At 44.9% G+C, this 11,412-nt stretch overlaps 1 protein-coding gene across 12 annotated transcripts in view; it reads left to right on the plus strand.

The window, feature by feature from the left end:
- The window catches only part of Ppfibp1 (PPFIA binding protein 1), a 145,845-nt gene that overhangs the window by 27,502 nt on the left and 106,931 nt on the right, over window positions 1–11,412 (plus strand). The window lies entirely within an intron of this gene.

Below are 11,412 nucleotides of genomic sequence, written 5' to 3' on the forward strand. Positions count from 1 at the left end.
TCTCTGCAGAGGAACAATTGCTTGGGTCTGGAACAGCTTGGGATTGATGGTCCAGAATTAGACTCTCTGTTAGTGAACCTGCATTACCATGGACTCAGAGTCTATTAAGAAGTATTTAATAATATAGGAGTTCCCAGTTTATGCTCATTGTCCGATCAAAAAATAAGGCGAGCATATGTTTGTTTTAAGGCCACCATTTACATAACATTTTTTTTTTTACCTCAGGTGTTATATTTTATGTTTATGTAAATGCATGTATGTAGGTGTATGCTTGATTACAGACTTGGGGTTGAAACGACTGTAGGAAAAGCAGTTACTTGTCAGGGTTAAACGTAGCCGGTGTTTGGAACTTAATTGTGAAGCTTAAGTTGAATTATGAATAATGAAGACAGAATATTTTGGGATTAGCAGCTTGCTTAGCGACTCAAGCTGCTTCCTGAAGACATCTGTTGCTATTGGGATAAACCGTTTCTTGGCATAAAATGATGATTTTGAGTAATCTTTTGCGGTTGATAGGCTAATTTTAAGATCTTCTGAAGAAACAAAACCCGTCGGTGTAGGCTTTTAATTCTCACAACCTAACTTTAGATTAATTTCTGACACGCATGTAAATGGCTAATAAGATTTCCTTCGGCCACCCGAGTAGCAAAGGTCTTAGTGTCCATTGCTGTCTGCCAATGAAACATGTAGATATTTTACGGAGCAAATGCTGTCTAGCGTGGAGCTTTGAGCCTTGTTTCAAAGCTCCACGTGTGACAATATTGGCTGTCACAGAATGGAGAGCTGGATTTGCAGTATCACCACACAGCCTTTGTAATGGCCAGAAAGCTATGAAAGGCCGGGTTCCCAACTGTGTAGATTTCATCGTAGAGCCTCCTGGGAGGTTTGGTTACGGGAATTGGAAATTCCAGATGGGGTTTTACTATTGTTTCTTGTTCTGTAGGGCATTGTCCTTTCTTACTGAGGGCGGGGATTCCAGTGTAGTTCTGAGTTCTAATCCTCGACAAGGAGAGATGTTGGAAGGACTGACAGTGACCTAATGGACCGTCTCACCTTATGCTTTAGTTTTCAGACAAGACGCTTTAGAAGGGTCTGGAGCGAATACATTTGCTAGGGCAGATGTGTTTGAAGGGAGAGGGGAGGACTGGGAATCTTCCGAACTCAGTGAAGACTGCTTTACCCAACCCATGCCCTGTAATGGTGTTTACAGAGTGCCTCAATGACTTGGATTTTATTTCTTTAATTTGAGAATCTCAAATTGTATTGAGGCCTCCTATGAGGAAATCCCTTATGACTGACTTCATATGCACTTTAGGAAAAATGAATCTCTTCATTTCCTGATCATTTATTTATTTATTTATTTACCTATTTATCATGTATACAGTATTCTGTCTGCTTGTATGCCTGCAGGCCAGAAGAGGGCACCAGACCTCATTACAGATGGTTGTGAGCCACCATGTGGTTGCTGGGAATTGAACTCAGGACCTTTGGAAGAGCAGGCAATGCTCTTAATCGCTGAGCCATCTCTCCAACCTTATTTTGATTTTTTTGAACAAGGTTTTTGTGTGTAGCCCTGGCTGTCCTAGAACTTGCTCTGTAGACCAGGCTGTCTCAGAGTCAGAGATCCACCTGCCTCTGCCTCCCAAGTGCTGGGATCAAAGCTGTGCATCACATCCAGTGTTTGATTTGTTTTTAAATTAGTGAATGGCAAACTTTTCTCCTATAGACCTTTTTTTTTTTTTTTTTTGTATCAAACTGGAAGTTGTGGAAGTAGCTTCATATTAACAGTGTTTGCTTTTACATCGGGAAAGTGAAGAGAGACGGGACTGGGAGTGTTCACTAGGCACGTCTCCCGTGGTAAAGCTCTGCTTTTGTATTCAGTGTCTGCTATCAGTGCTATTTTTACTTTTCAGCCAGATTGGAAGGTGTCCAGCCTTGTAGGCATGTACGTTTTGTCTATTTAAGTGCTAAACTGTTCCCTGGAGATTCTATTCTAGAAACGAGTGATTCAGATTTGTTAGGGACAAGCATACAATTATTGGAGCAGGAGCTGCCTTCTGCGATTCCATTGCCTTGGGAGAATTCCCACTGTTTGGGAGTTCTAAACGGAGCCTCTGATGGGGTGTGTTCGAGTGTGAGCTGGCTGAAATGCGTTGTTGCGGTATCACTTGTGAGCGCTTTGTTAGCGTGGCCGTGCGCCATTTCTCCTGAGACCCGGGCTTTTCCTGAAACCGTTTGGTCTTTGGAATATGTAACTTGTGTTTGAATGAACAAGGCTACTTGCAGTCAGATCCTATAATACAAAATGGGAAGAGTTGCTCGTCATCTCCCTCCTCCCCAGGGGTGCAGCAGTACAGGAAAGCGGACGTGATCGTGCCGTAGTGTGTTTATATGTGCAGAGTCACAGATGATATTCTGTACAGGTCGAGAAATGCCTTACTCGTGTGGAGGTAAAGATTGGAGAAAATGATTTCAATAGGTAATTCCCTCTCCTCGCTGCTCCAACACAAACGTGTGTTTATACTGGGTAAGTTATAGATTGTGTGATTTGTGCGTGTGTGCACGCTCATGTATGTGAGGCTGGAGGTATTGTGTGTCTTCCCCGTCACTCTCAACCTTACTTTTTTGATACGGGGTCTCTCGCTAAACCTGGGCCTCATCAATTGACTGGGATTACAGGTGCACGATGCTGTCCTGGGCGTCCGTGTAGGTGCAGGGGATCTGAACTCAGGTCCTTATGGCTGACACAGTAAACACTTTCAGCCATCTCTACGGCTCTGCTCATAATGGTTTTAAAGTATTACCCAATCCATACAAAAATCTCATCAATGGCAAATTCTTTTTTTTGTTGTTGTTTTTTTTATTATTATCAATGGCAAATTAAGCAATTATAGTAGCTTACTTTCTTTTTTTAATATTTATTTATTATATATACAATGTTCTGTCTGTGTGTATGCCTGCAGGCAAGAAGAGGGCACCAAACCCCATTACAGATGGTTGTGAGCCACCATTTGGTTGCTGGGAATTGAACTCAGGAGCTTTGGAAGAGCAGGCAATGCTCTTAACCGCTGAGCCATCTCTCCAGCACCCTTAATTTCTTTATTAAACACACAAACACATTTTAGCTAAGATTCCCCCATGTTTCCTGAGGCCCGAGGAGTGTGATGGCCCTGGAAAGAGAAAAGTTAACTGAGTCACACAGTCCCAGAACCCTCTGCTATTTCACAATTGGATCATAGGGATACCTATGGTATTAGAAGACCTAATTATAGTTATGCTTCATGGCGTAATTACAAGCTTCTCCTTCCAGACACGAAAATTAAACAGTGAAGTTCTATGCACATACGTAGCTCCAGCGGGAACAAACCCTGCTATTTCCTAACATAAGAAATATGTGTAAGTGGGCTCAGTTGACATTCTCCAGCCAGGACACAGACTGGGAGGAGGAGAAGTTGTTTCTTCCTCCTCCCCTGAACCCCGAAGACCGTACTGATGTTTACAGCGGAGCCCCAAATGCCAGTGGCTGCCGCTTCCCTTAAGGACAAAACAGAGTCTGTGCCGTGGTCTTTGTGGGGACGTCACACGCTCGAAGGTGTCACAGACAGAGTCTGTGCCGTGGTCTTTGTACAGAGATGAGCTGGTGGGGACGTCACACGCTCAAGGGTCTCACAGATTTGCATTTGGAACTCTGTCTTCCTGTGAAATATATTACATTTCTATCGAGACCAAGGTTTTTTTCTTTATTTTCAAATACTTGGTAATCCTTTGTTTGAGAGTCAAATGATTGCCAGGTGTAGTAGCTTTGACCTGTGCTCAGAAGGAAGAGGCCAGAGGACCTGGAGTCCAGGGTTACCCTCACTTACATTGTGAATTTAAAGCCAGCCTCAGCTACCTGAGGCAAGGCCCCGCCTCAAAGAACCAAATCATTCATTCACAAATAAATAAATAGATAGATAAATAGATGTAGATGTTGCAAGGAAATAGGCTGCTTATTCATCCCGGCCGCCCAGCTAGCTTAGCCCCGAAATAACCACACAGAATTGTATTCATTAAATCACTGCTTGGCCTATTAGCTCTAACTTCTCATTGGCCAATTCTTACATCTATTAATCTGTGTATCACCATGAGGTCATGGCTTACCAGCAAAGTTTCAGCACATCTATCTCCAGCAGCGGATACATGGCGTCTCCAGACTCCACCCTCTTTCTCCCAGCATTCAGTCCAGTCCTCCCTGCCTACCTAAGTTCTGCCCTATCAACTAGGCCAAGGCAGTTTCTTCATTCATTAACCAGTAAAAGCAACACATAGACAAAAAGACCTCCTCTACCATGTAGATGCCCATAATAGATAAATAAATAAATAAAAATATATAAATAGAGAAAAGGTGATTGGCTAGCGTGTGAGGACCCGGCTGGAGCCTTGCAGGAAAGTTGGCTTTAGGACAGATGAATCTGCCCTGGGATGGAGACATAAACTAAGCCTATTTGTTTTATTTTGATGCTTTCGGGAATTCTGTCCATTTTTGTTTTTGTTTCTTTTGAGGCAAGGTCTGTTGACGATTCATCCATTGCTGGCCTGGAACTCCTGGCAGTCCTCCTGCTTCAGCCTCCCCAGTTGTGGGAGTAAAGACATTAACTACCATGTCCATAAGGGTCGTGTATTTTCTTTGAGGTAGACTTGCTGAGCACAGATAGAAGGGACACAGATGAGCGGAGAGGGTGTGATCTGAATCTCACACATGCTGCCAGTGTCCAACACATATCCTTAAACAGGGACTGGCGACTGGTCAGTGGGGACCTTTGTGGTGTGGTCTGCTTGGGAGCTCTCTGTCACGGAATGGCCACTTAGGTGGCTCTCAGCATTCTATTTTAGGATGAGTAAATTGAGGTGAGGTGGTGAGAGGTTTACCAACCTCTTGGAACTTGGAAGGGTGGAGCTGGGATCTAAATCTGGCCTGAATGACCCTTCAGATTCTGTCCCCGGGGCCTCTGTACTTCTGTGCCTGAGACCCAGCGCTATCCTGTGCACTGAACTCTTTAAACGATGCTCGGGTAAACCTGGACAGGGTGGAGTCGTCCCTGCGTTATCCTGCCACCAGGAAGAGAGAATCGGCCGAGCCGATCCGTTAACTTTCAGTTTCAAGGTGAAAGCTGAAGATTACCAAGCAAAGAGAGTGTGTGTTTGTGCATGATTAGTGTATGTACTAATCTAGCAGGGAATAGGGAAGGGAAGAAAAGGAGTCTGGGACGAGAACCCACGTTTCTCTAGGATTGGCAAAGGGGGGGTTTTCTAGAGGAAACCAAGCTTGAGGTAATTTTTCTGGCTGTGGAGCTGGGTCTTTTACCTGCCTTGAAGTCTTTTTTAATTTTTATTGTTCAGTAGGTTTCATTTATTCTTTGGCTGAATCCACCCCATTGCCTATTCCTGCTTCTCCCACTCCCCACATTCCCCTCTCACCGTCATTTTATATATATATTTTTATCCTGTGGAATTGAGTTAGTGCCATCTGATAGAACCCATGTCCTTGTCTCCATCTTGTGCAGTAACCACAGTCGCTGTGTGTCTCTGCGTGGAACAGCAGCGCCGTGTCAGCACCGCACCGCACCCCTTCCGTCCCTCTCCGCTGCTGTGGTGTCCCCTGAGCCTTGGGTGGTGACATACATGTCCGTCCCATCAGGGCTTAGCACTCCTGCCTCATGGCCTTCAAACTCCACGGAGTTTCCCTAACGTTTTGTGTTATGCTTATCTTTCGTCTGCTTTCCGGTAGTAAAAGTCACGGAGGAAATTTAAAAAATATACACTTTCATTAATGTACATAATTATTAATGTAATATAAATTATATAATATACATATATAATTTATGAAATTCTTGAAGAATTTCATATATGTATATGATTATATCATTATAATGTATATATCATTAACCCCTTACTCCTCCTCCTAAGTACTGGGTCACTCCCCAGCTTTGCCCCCCAACTTTGTTCATTTTTTTAAAAGCATTATGTTACTTTAAATCATGTGTATGTGTCTGTGTCCATGAGTGCATGCCACACGTGTGTGGGTACCTCTTGAAGGCTAGAGGCATTGGATCCCCTGGAGCCAGAGTTACGGGTGTTTGTGAGCTGCCTGATGGGGCATTGGGAATCAAATTCAGGTCCTCTAGAAGGGCAGTATTCTCTCTCAGTTGCCAAGCCACCTCCCTAGACCTCCCTGCACCACCTCCTTCTTTTTTAACCATTGAATTCAGTATGCGATGTTCATATACTCAGGTGTGGGGCCATCCACTGGAGTGTGAGTGAAGTACCAGGGGCCACACTCTGAGAGAAAAAGTACTCTGCCTCCTCCAGAAGCCCCCAAGTGTCGCTAGCCGCTCAGCTAGGGGTCCGGATTCAGAAGCCCTTTCCGCTTTCCTGATGGGATGTGGACTGGCTGGTTCTCGTGCGGCATACACAGTTTCAGTGAGCTCGAGAGAAGCGGTGGTTTCATCAAGTCCAGAGACACTGTTTCTCTAGTGTTTCTGCCGGACAGTGGTGGCACACACCTTTAATCCCTGTACTTGGGAGGCAGAGGCAGGTGGATCTCTGTGAGTTCAAGGCCAGCCTGGTCTACAGAGCAAGTTTCAGGGCAGCCGGGGCTACATAGAGAAACTCTGTCTCAAAACAAAACGAAGCAAATCTTTCTTCCCCTTCTTTCAAATTGGTTCTTGAGTCTTAGGGGTAGGAGGTATGACACAGATGTCCCATTTGTGGCTGACTGTCCATAATGTGTTCTCTGTACTCTGATCTAGTGTGAATTTCTATGTTAAGTATCATACGCTGTACAAAGAAACTTCCCTGATAAGGCCAGAGATATGTACCAATGTGTGGATACAGAGGTACAGCTTCGGGGGTAGTTTGATATTATGTCTCCTTAGCAAAATAATAGTAGTCCATTTACCTCTAGGGCCTAGGGGATCCCCAACTGTGGAATTTGGCCAGCTTTATAGTACTAGGGATGCATCCCCCCTTAAAACCACCCAGAAGGCAAGCAGCTGGTTACCCATAATATTCATCCTACCATTGCACCCTTGGGCTTATCTTGCCATGCTGGTCATTTTTGCACTTCACGAGGGTCACAGCTGGCCCAGACTATTTTTTGATACATACACCCTGTAGCCTGCATAGTACTTTCTGTAATACCCATGAAAACTTAGCCAGCAGGGAGGAAACTTTCTGGTTAATCAGGAAGCAATGGCAATATCCCATATTGTTTGGTGAATCTCCGGGATGGGATGTCTGTGACCAACTGGCGGGGATGTATCCCATACCTGCGACCTTTTATTTGGCCACCTATGGATTCTGGTAGGAACATTACCTGCTCTGTAGGGTAGCTCCAATTAAACTCTTTAATGTGAAGTGTGCTCTGTGTATGTATATGTGTGTGTATGTGTGTGCACATGTGTGCACGTGTGTGTGTTTTATAAAATAGGTTTCTGTATGACTTTTCCAAACATCCTTAATGTTTGTTTTCCACCCTGTCTACTTCCTTCTCTACCCTGTCCTCCCGTCTCTCTCCCCACTTAAACCCTCCCCATTTCCCCCTTTCCTTTCCATGTTGTCTGTGTTCCACACCCCTCCTAGATGATCTATCTTTCCTTTTCAGTGGCCCTTCTACAGTTTCCTAGAGTCAGCAGGTACTTCAGATTAAACACACGAATCTGAAGGGTCAACGATAGGTAAGAGCCGTGCATGTGTAAGAACATGTAGCGTCTGCCATTCTGGGCTGGGTGGTTTCACTTTCCAGTTCCCTGCATTTCCTGCAGATTTCATTTCTCCTCACGGCTGAGTAGACTTCCATTGTGTCCAGGTACCGCATTTTCCTTATGCCTTTGTCAACAGATGGACTAGACTCTGTTCTTTGATGTTAGGTTCACCCTAGTTACTCAGCGATTCACTTGGTACACTGTTGCATGGAGAGGGGCCATTTGTTTGTCCCGGCCACCCAACTTGCTTAGCCCTGAAATAACCACACAGAAACTGTATTAATTAAATTATGTTTGACCATTAGTTCTAACTTCTTATTGGCTAACTCTTACATATTAATTTAACTCACCTCCATTAATCTGTGCATTGCCACGTGGCAGTGACTTACCAGAGATTCTAAACCCGGAGGATCCATGGTTTCTCTCTCACTCTGCTTTCTTCCTCCCAGCATTCAGTTCTGTTTTCCCCGCCTACCTAAGTTCTGCCCTAGCAAAAGGCCAAGACAATTTCTTTATTCATTAACCAATGAAAGCAACACATGAGCAGAAGAACCTCCTACACCAATACAAGGCTCATTTTTGTAGATTCCTGGAAGTCGTGTTTGTAGGTCACAGCTTCCATGTATTTTAAATGTTGCCACATGCTGCTGTCCTGCCTTTCAGTGGAGTCTGAAGCACGATTAATAAAAAAACTCAGAGAAATTGGGGTTCAACCTGAAGGTCAGAAATGCAAAATAGCCAGCCACTGGCCCTTACCTTGACCTCAATCCAAAAATGGCGATCCTGTTACTCCAAGAATCTCAGAATGAGGCTGTGTCTGAGAGCTGTCTCTTCCTGTCTTAAAATTGTCTCTAGTTCTTGGATTAAAGGCATGCACCACTACCGCCTGGTTTCTGTGGCAAGCTAGTGTGGCCCCTGGGTTTAAAGGTGTGTGTCTGTAAGGCTGGCCAGTGTGGCTGTTTTACTTTTCTGACCCTCAGGCAAGTTTTATTCATTAAAATACAAGTGAAATGCCACTACAGAAGTCTCTTGATCTGTGTTGTACCAATGGTTCCGGTATACTCTGGAAGGACACCCAGGAAATTTAACGGGTGTTATCTAAGGATAGGATCAGGCATAGTGAGGATGCGTAAGTAGCAGAACCACCAATAACTTCTTGTTTTCCCGAACATTTCTGAATGGGTGTTCCAGGGAGAATCCCTTGTTAAAATGCTTGGGATCAGATATCTTTCAGATTTTTGCAATATTTGTGTAGAATTTTGGACTGAGCTTCAAAAATGTTCAAGCTTTTTCATAGTATTTTAGATTTGGGCTGGGCTGTTCAATTCATACCACAGTTTTTAGTGCTGAAAAAAAGTCTCATATTAACTCATAGTTCTTAGATAATTTAAAAGATTACTTTAGTCTCATTAAAAAAAGAAACAACACAATTTTTAAAATAAAAGTACATTAAAATTTAATGTGTGTGTGTGTGTTTGTGTGCCCGTGTGTATGCATACGTGCGCACATGCGTGTATCACATGTGCAGAGGTCAGAGGGTATTTTGTAGGAGTTGATTCTCTCCTTCCTTCGTGTAGGTTCTTGGGATTGAACTCAAGTCATGAGCTTGTCAGGTACCTGAGCCCACTGAGCCTCTCAAGGCCCTCATTTTTAAAGAGCTTAATCTGAAGATAAAAGAACAGGTTCTGGGCCCATTCTCATGATCAGAGCAAATTGCAGATCCCGGAAGCTAGGTCTCAAGGCGCCATTGTAGCACCCGGTGCCACACCCGGGGCCGTCACGTTCATCCCCGCCTCAGCCCAGGACTGCCAGACTGCCCGCTGTGTAACTTCGGAGAAGTCTCTATGTTTAATTGATCAATTTAGGGTGTGTGCTTTAAAGACATGGGCCGACTTATGGACTATGTAGCCCTCGAAGTTTCAGACTGTGTGAGCCAGCTGTAAACACGGGTTCCTTCTATTCTCCGTGCGTGTGATGTGTCTGAGATGCTGAGGGCTTGGCAAGCTTGGAACCTGGTCGTCTCTTCTCGGCTGGAGATGGTGTACGCAGTATTCGGCATGGAAGAAGAATCAGTGTACCTTTTATGAATATTTAAGAGTCAGTCAATAGTATCGTTTACAAACAGTCTTCTTGAGCCTGGAGTGAGGACTTTGGAGTTAAGAACGCTGGCTGCGCTCCCAGAGGACCCGTGTTCAAGTCCCATCACCCACAGGGCAGTTGACAGTTGTCTGTGATCCAGCTCCGAGTGATCTGACACCCTCACACAGATATACGTGCAGGGAATGTATCTGTGTGAGGATTTTCCCTTTCGTGTTTTCCTTCAGATCCTCCACTTCATCTTCTCCACAGCCTCTGATGTGTCTGTCACCCAGCAGGTTTCCTGCTTTCCTGGTCTCTCCTCCTTATCTTCCTCTCATCGAGTCTCCTCTTTCCTCTCTCAGGCCACCAGCCCTGCCAGCATCTTCTCTAGGTGTCGGGAATGGCCATTGTTCGCACCAAGGTCCTGACTAGGTCCGAGAGCCTTTTGTCTTGTTTGCTGTCACGACTACCCTGTGATCTCTGCTTCCAGGACAAGTGACGATCACCGTCCTCTCTTTGGCAGAGGGACAGATGGCAATCTTTTGATTTTTTTTTTTTTATCTGTTGACTTCCTACCCACTCTCTTGAAGCTGCCGTGATTTCTTCCCCGTAATTTTCAAGTCTCTTTCTACAGTCCCCACTTACTCTCTAGGGATGATGTCATCTCCTTTATTTCTTGAAAAGATTCTGGCCAGGGGTCACAAATTCAAATGTCAGCAGGAGGTGTTGAGATGAGATGCAGGGACTATAGCAATCTGTAAGTGTGGCCTGTCTGGGCGGGGAGGGGAAGGTATGGTGATCTTTGTCCCTGGGAGGAGCTTGGGCATAGTGTGGCTCCCTCTTCTCTTTTCTCTAGAAAACCCAGTGTCTGTTTTTCTGTGTGAGCTCTGATCATGTTGAGATAGATCATCCTGGGTAGGCCACTGGCAGACAGGCAAATAGTCAACACCTAGCTTCACTTCCCTTTGCCACATCAGCTCTCATTTTGTACCCAGCTCTGTCTTTACAGGGTTCTGTGTTTTCTTTCTTGTCCCAGGGGTTTCCTCCTTTGCCGGCGACTTTTTCTTTTTTCTGCATAAGAACTCTTAAGCTAGTCCTTAACACTTGTGCTTTTGCGTTGGTCCTGGTGACGGAACTCAGCTTGTTGGGTTGGGAGTCTCTCCATCGCTCCTTTCCCATCCCCAGCTGCTTATCTGTGTCCTCGGGGCCTCATCTTTTCTTTGTTGTGGCCAACTGAGTTTATGGGTTTGCTCTGGATGGATGATTAAGACAGGGTCCCATGTAACCAGACAGGCTTTGAACGTCTGTATCCCTTGAACTCCTGGTCCTTCTGTCTCTTGACTCCAAGTGCTGTGCCTACAGACATTCACCACCACGCCAGCTCTTGCCTTACCTCTTGACACACTTTCCATATGTTAATTGTACAAGCCAGTGTGTTTCCTTGTGAATGTCCACGACACCTATAGCATTCTTTATACTTATCCTGTCTGTTTCCCCCTCTCAACCCCACCTCCCAGGATCTCCTCACTGCTTAGCCCTTACTCTAAGGCAAGCTGTTGTCATTCTTGAGGTTCTGAGATTGTACTAACTT

This window comes from Microtus ochrogaster, assembly GCF_000317375.1.
Source record: "Microtus ochrogaster isolate Prairie Vole_2 chromosome 14 unlocalized genomic scaffold, MicOch1.0 chr14_random_2, whole genome shotgun sequence".
In the NCBI taxonomy this organism is placed as follows: Eukaryota; Metazoa; Chordata; class Mammalia; order Rodentia; family Cricetidae; genus Microtus; species Microtus ochrogaster.